Source organism: Lupinus angustifolius, chromosome LG04 (genome assembly GCF_001865875.1).
Source record: "Lupinus angustifolius cultivar Tanjil chromosome LG04, LupAngTanjil_v1.0, whole genome shotgun sequence".
Lineage (NCBI taxonomy): Eukaryota > Viridiplantae > Streptophyta > Magnoliopsida > Fabales > Fabaceae > Lupinus > Lupinus angustifolius.
In genome coordinates this window covers 17,397,878-17,404,438 of record NC_032012.1, presented here as the reverse complement: position 1 = coordinate 17,404,438, position 6,561 = coordinate 17,397,878, and the positions used below count along the sequence as shown (strand labels likewise).

At 35.4% G+C, this 6,561-nt stretch overlaps 1 long non-coding RNA gene across 1 annotated transcript; it reads left to right on the top strand.

Moving 5' to 3' along the window:
• On the top strand, nt 987-3,748 carry LOC109344859. Its single transcript, XR_002107350.1, has 3 exons — nt 987-1,506; nt 1,608-1,706; nt 3,217-3,748. It is a non-coding gene; the product is annotated as an uncharacterized LOC109344859 (long non-coding RNA).

Genomic DNA, 6,561 nt, shown 5'->3' with positions numbered 1-6,561 from the left:
GAACTTTTATACCCCTAAAAATTATTCATTTAAAATTATTTATTTTTATTATTGAGCCTGACAATATTGACTTTGGTCCTACGTACCCCTATTAAGGGGATCAAGGCTTACGTAGTTCTAGTTTAAAATTTGTTTTTACTTTGGTTGATTGCTAATGATTTGGAAAATACCGATAGGTTTTAGAAGTATTAGTTTATTAAGTTGGTTAATTTGAATTTTGTTCAAAATATGTAATTGTTTCGATTCATTGAGACTAATAGTTTTAGAGATGGTATTGGTCGTAGACCTTCTTCCCATTTTCAGGGAAGTTAGAGACGACTCGAACCGTGACCTCACTATAAAAATCTCATGAAATTTATTTGGTAAAATAGTTTCTAATTATTTATATATATAGAATTCAACGATAAAATAGTTTATTAATTATATATATATATATGGAATTAATAGTTTAGAGATAGTGTTGGTCGTAGACCTTCTTCTCATTTTTCGGAGAAGTTAGAGACGACTTGAACCATAACCTTACTATAACAATTCCATGATTAATTTGGTGATATAGTTTCTAATTATTCACACCTATAAAATTTTAGAGATAAAATAGTTTATTAATTATACATATAAAATTAATAGTTTAGAGACGGTGTTGGTTGTAGACCTTCTTCTCGTTTTCAGAGAAGTTAGAGACAACTCGAACCATAACCTTGCTATAAAAATTCCATTTTTAATTGGTAAAATAGTTTTCCAATTATTATTACCTTAAAACAAATTCCTCTTAACATTCTTATTGCTAAATGATAGTTTTAAATCTTTTATAAAAATAAGCATCGATGAGATTTAGATTAATGTATACACATACTAATAGATAATTATAAGATATAACATATACTAACTATTTCCATTTAACTAAAATTTCCTACAATTATTAGTATTGGCACAAATAAACCAAAGAATAAAATAAAATCAGGCAAGACAACAAATTGGAGGGGAAAGTAATTAAGGGTAATTTCCCTCATTGCTTCACGCAGAAACGTGAATTGAAAGGGGAAAATGGGATTTAAATCCCTAATTCCCAAATTTCTCCTCCTTCAATGGCAGCGGCGGTAAAGAGCACGGTTCGTGGCTAGGACCAGGCGGGTGTGATTCGCGATGGTGGCAAAGGAGGGCACGACGGGGAAGCGACGGTGACTGACCTTTGTCCTCCAACGGCGATGAACAACAATCACGACCAAGGTGGTTCACGGTGGTAGCGCGGTGAATGTGAGACGGTGATGGTTCGGTGATGCCGCCTCGCATGCTATTCCCTTCCTTTTTCTCTCGCAACAAAAGGAATCGAAATCCCTAACTCCATCTTTACCTCTTTGATGTCAGCTTTAAATTGGTGGAGGAAGACAATAATGTCAATCCTCTAAGGCCTCTTGGCAATGATATGGTCTCACTGTCACTACCCCGAATTTGAATCGGGTGGTTCGCAAAAGCTCTCTATGACGGGTTACGGTGATCCCGGATTGGGTACTCCTCACTTTATTATTTTCTGTCAACTTATTGCCTTTTACTTGGTTCTCAGTTTTCTTGATTTCGTGAACTCATATAGTCTCAATTTATCCTTTCAGAACGATAACCCATAGCCAATAAAGGCCGAACCAAAACAGATTGAAGAGCACTGAGGATACGCGCCGTATTGATTAAACCAGGGCGTCCTCTCACATCAGGTTAGAGGAGGGGTAACTACTTTCTTTTTTCTTTTTGAACCTCTATCTTTTGCGTGAGGCTCACTGGGTTCCAGATTAATGATAAGGGAATAATCCATTTTTCTATTAGAATTTTGCATAATCATATTAATGGCATCAATTCGCGGAGACATATAGACTAAAACAAAGTTCAGTTTTGATTTTTCCATTCCAATATATGTATATGTATTTCTGTGTTATGACTGATTAGCAATGGTTACGAAATAATCTTATAAGTCTAATGCATAAGCCATATAAAGCAAGGAACGTTCATAGAATTTTTTAGGGCTTAAGTGCTTACTTGAGTTATGCTTCTTCCTTTTTAATCCTCCTGAGTGTGGTCTCTTGCTATGATGTATGATGTATGATGTCTTATGTTCTGTTGCAATCTCGTTCCTGCTTTCCTGTTTCTGGATGCCTTACTGCACTCTCTCTTGGCTGATTTCTCTTGTGGTTATGTATGTGTAGCTATGTTCCCTAGCTGTTGCTTTTTTGGCCCCTCTCCTTTTGTTGAGTGCCAATCCTTCTGGAAATCCTATGTGTACTTGTGATATATTATCTTTTCTGCGTTGTGGTCTCTTCCTGAATTTTCTATGCTCTAGTCCCTTGTTACTGCGTCTATCACTATGTGGTTTGTGTGTGTGTATGCTAATTCCGGATGATCTCCTTGTCTTTCTGAATGCTTTTTTAGCGTTTAGTGTTCTCTCTCAAGCCTTTTGATTGCACTATAACTGTATGCCCTCTCCTTTTTTTGTATGTGTTGTGATATCCCCCTGCTGATGAATGGAACTGCTATTTATAGCTGAGTATGAGCTAGTGCAAAAACCTTTTGAGTTACTGACTGAAACTGCCCTTTTTGAAATCTCATGACTTTTGCTTTCTGATTTCAATACTTTAACTGCCCATGAATGTTGTCAATGATGGCTGATTTGTAACTGAAGGACCTATGATTTCTGAGTTGCCTTTGGTCTTTATGGCTGGTTTATGACTGAAATTGGCTATTTGCTGGTTTGTTTAATTGCTTTATATCTGTGTTTAGATATATTGTGTGTGTATTTTGCATATGAAAGTGGATTTGGATACCAATTCATTCAAGAGCCAAATCAAGATTATTTTAAAACTGCCTTACGTTCCCATCCAGTAAAGGCATATATATTTTTTTTTGTGACCAAATATCTCTTGCTGTCACTGCCTTTACTTGCTGCTAATCCTCTTTTCTCTAGCTGTTGATATCTTGGCCATTTCTCACTCCCCGATGCGTACCAAATATCTCTCTTTTCAATGTATTGCTTTTCTTTGTTTCTGATTTATGTGCGTATTCTGTGGTTGTATAAGTATATGCACTCTCTGACTGTTGTGTGGTCTGATGGAATGTATTCAGTGTGTTATGTGATGTGTTATAGATAGTAGATGTGAGTTGTGTATCTGATTGATGTGTGGCAGCTCTCTTTGTTGTCTCTGATTGCTAACATGGATGTTATATTATTTGTAGGTGGAAAAGGATTACTATGGTTAGTGGCTCCTAGCCACCACAATGAGTTATCTAGGTGAATATCTTTTTATGCACAGAAAGTGGGGCTTACTTTAGCTGGCTTGGTTTGGCTTTTATTGGATTGGCTAGTGTTGATGCTTAGCACTCTTCTGAATTTTCAAAGCTACATATTTGAAGTACAGGGTATCCCAAGCGAGCCAAACAATGAAAAATATGGCGTAACAAGTTTGTTTCAGTTGTATACGTGTTCAAGGTTGCTGGGGGGTTTGTTTTTTGTTTTTTTTGTTTTGGGAATGTTATGTGAGGAATGGACAGAAGAGATTGAGGATAATAGGATATGGTGTGAAGCGGTGATGAGTTGGGACTTGGAAGTGTTGGAATACCCCTTTTTATTTGAATGTGCTTTATTGCCTTATTATCCTTATTGGAAAACAATTTCGTTCTAATTTTTTGCACTTTTAGAGACTGGTAACATCGATAACATTCCAGCAAGTTAATATTTTCCTTGTAGAAGGAACATATTATTTCCTTTCATGCTTACTCTTTCCAATGATTGTAATTAGTATTTGTGCTGATTATGATAATATTTGTAACGGAACATGAGTTCAGGGAAAACTTGGTTTTCACAAAATAGCAAGAAACAACCCAAAAGACATCATGGTGTCTAAGGATTAACCAGTTAAATAACAAGTTGATGATAATTCGAAGATAAACTTGGTTCTGAAACATTATAAAATGATATTATTTAAATTTTATTGTTTTGAATATTTTTTGTATTTGTATAAATTTTATAGCTAGGCCGGACAAAATTGAGTGTTCACAGTTATATCAGGAAATATGGTATACCTAGTGGTGTATATGTCTGGATGAAAAAGGGAGATGACTCCCTGGTTACTAACATAAAAAGACCCAATATAAATTGGGTACCTGAAAAAGGCAAGTGATCTATTTTGCAGGTATGTCTACGAGCACATGGACATCATTGATATCTTGATAGTGAATGCTCGAGACATATGACAGGAAATAGATCAAAATTCCTAGATTTATCCTTAAAAGAAAAAGGGTTTATCATGTATGGAGACAACAACAAAGGAAATATACTTGGTACCGGAATAATTGGCAACTCAACCCACGCAGTTGTTGATAATGTACTATATGTTGAAGGCCTGAAGCACAATCTATTGAGTATTAGCCAACTCTACGACAAAGGTAATCGTGTATCTTTTCACTCTGATTGTTGCATAATCTGTGACAATTTATCTAATCAGGTAAAATTTGTCAGACATCGTATTAATAACATCTATATGGTTAACCTAGAATATGTCATTACATTATTTTCCAAATGTTTTGCTTCTAAAGTAAATGATATTTGGCTTTGGCATAGGCGTGTCACTCATATTCATGTAAAACATCTAGATAAACTATCTAAAAATAATTTGGTTGAGGGTCTACCAAAACTTGATTTCAAAACTTATGAAACTTGTGATACTTGTCAAAAATGTAAACAAGTTAAAAACTCTTTTAGTAGAAAGAACGTAATATCCACAACAAGACCTCTGGAGCTTCTCCATGTGGACTTATTTGGACCTTCTCAAATAATGAGTTTTGGTGTTAGTTTCTATGCTTTGGTAATTGTTGATGATTTCTCTAGATTCACATTGATGTTATTTTTATCTTCTAAGAGTGATGCATTTAAATCTTTCAAAAACCTTGCCAAACAAATTCAAAATCAGTTTAATCTTAAAATTGTGTTCATTCGGTCTGATCATGGTGGCGAGTTTGAAAACCATCAATTTGATGAATTTTGTAATAAACATGGTATCATGCATCAGTTCTCGACTCCTAGTACCTCTCAGCAAAATGGAGTTGTTGAGAGGAAGAATCGAGTTCTAGAGGACCTTGCTAGAACCATGCTAAATGAGAGCAAGGTTCATAAGTATTTTTGGGCTGATGTAGTGCATATTACTTGCTATGTGATGAATCATATACTCTTGAGGAATACTTGTTTGAAAACTCCTTATGAACTTTTGAAAGGCCGAACACCTAATATTGCTCATTTTCATGCTTTTGGATGTAAATGCTTTATATTAAATAATGGAAAAAGAGCACTAGGAAAATTTGATTCAAAAGTTGATGATGGTATATTTTTAGGGTATTCATTGCATAGTAAAGCTTAACGAGTGTTTAATAAGTATTCCATGCAAGTAGAAGAGTCTGAACATGTTCACTTTGATGAATCTTCTCCAAAAGAGAAGAGAAAAGTATTTTCTGATGATGTTGCAGGTGCTTTAGAAGAAGCATACTATAAGGACATGGACCAGGACAAAGAAGAACAAGTAGAGCAAATTGACCAAGATGAGCATCAGAACATGCCAATCACGTGGAAGACTAAGAAAGATCATCCACTTGACAAAGTTATAGGTGATATCTCTACGGGAGTGGTAACCCGTAGTTCTTTACGTAATTTCTGTAACTTCGTTGCTTTTGTATCTCAAATTGAGCCTAAGACCATCGATGAGGCCATTGAGGATGTGCACTGGGGTATAACTATGCAAGAAGAGCTAAACCAGTTCAAGTGCAATAATGTATGGGACTTGGTCCCTAAGCCAAAAGAACATCTAGTGATTGGTACTAGATGGGTCTTTCGAAATAAACTAGATGAATCTGGCTTGATCATTAGAAATAAGGCACGCTTAGTGGACAAAGGCTACAACCAAGAGGAAGGCATCGATATGATGAGACCTATGCTCCTGTAACAGATTAGAGGTCATTAGGATGCTTCTATCCTTTGCATCGATTATGAATTTTAAGCTCTTTCAAATGGATGTCAAGAGTGCCTTTCTGAATGGCTACATTCAAGAGGAGGTATATATTGATCAACCTCTCGGCTTTGAAAATTTTAAATATCCGAACCATGTATATAAGCTCAAGAAGGCTCTTTATGGCCTGAAACAAGCTCCTAGAGCTTGGTATTACAGATTGAGCTTTTTCCTCTTAGAAAAAGGGTTCTGAGAGGTATGGTTGATACTACACTCTTTATCTGTAAATTAGATGATAATTTATTATTAGTTCAAATATATGTTGATGATATAATTTTCGGATCTACTAATGACATTCTTTGTAAAGAATTTTCTGAGATGATGCGGGGAGAATTTGAGATATCGATGATGGATGAGCTGACTTTCTTCCTTGGACTACAAATTAAACAAATGGAAAGTGACATCTTCATTCATCAATCAAAGTATTGCAAGGAGTTACTCAAAAAGTTCGACATGGAAAAATGTAAAGAAGCTTCTACACCTATGGCGTCCGCTTGCTATCTAGACAAAGATGAAAAGGGAAATA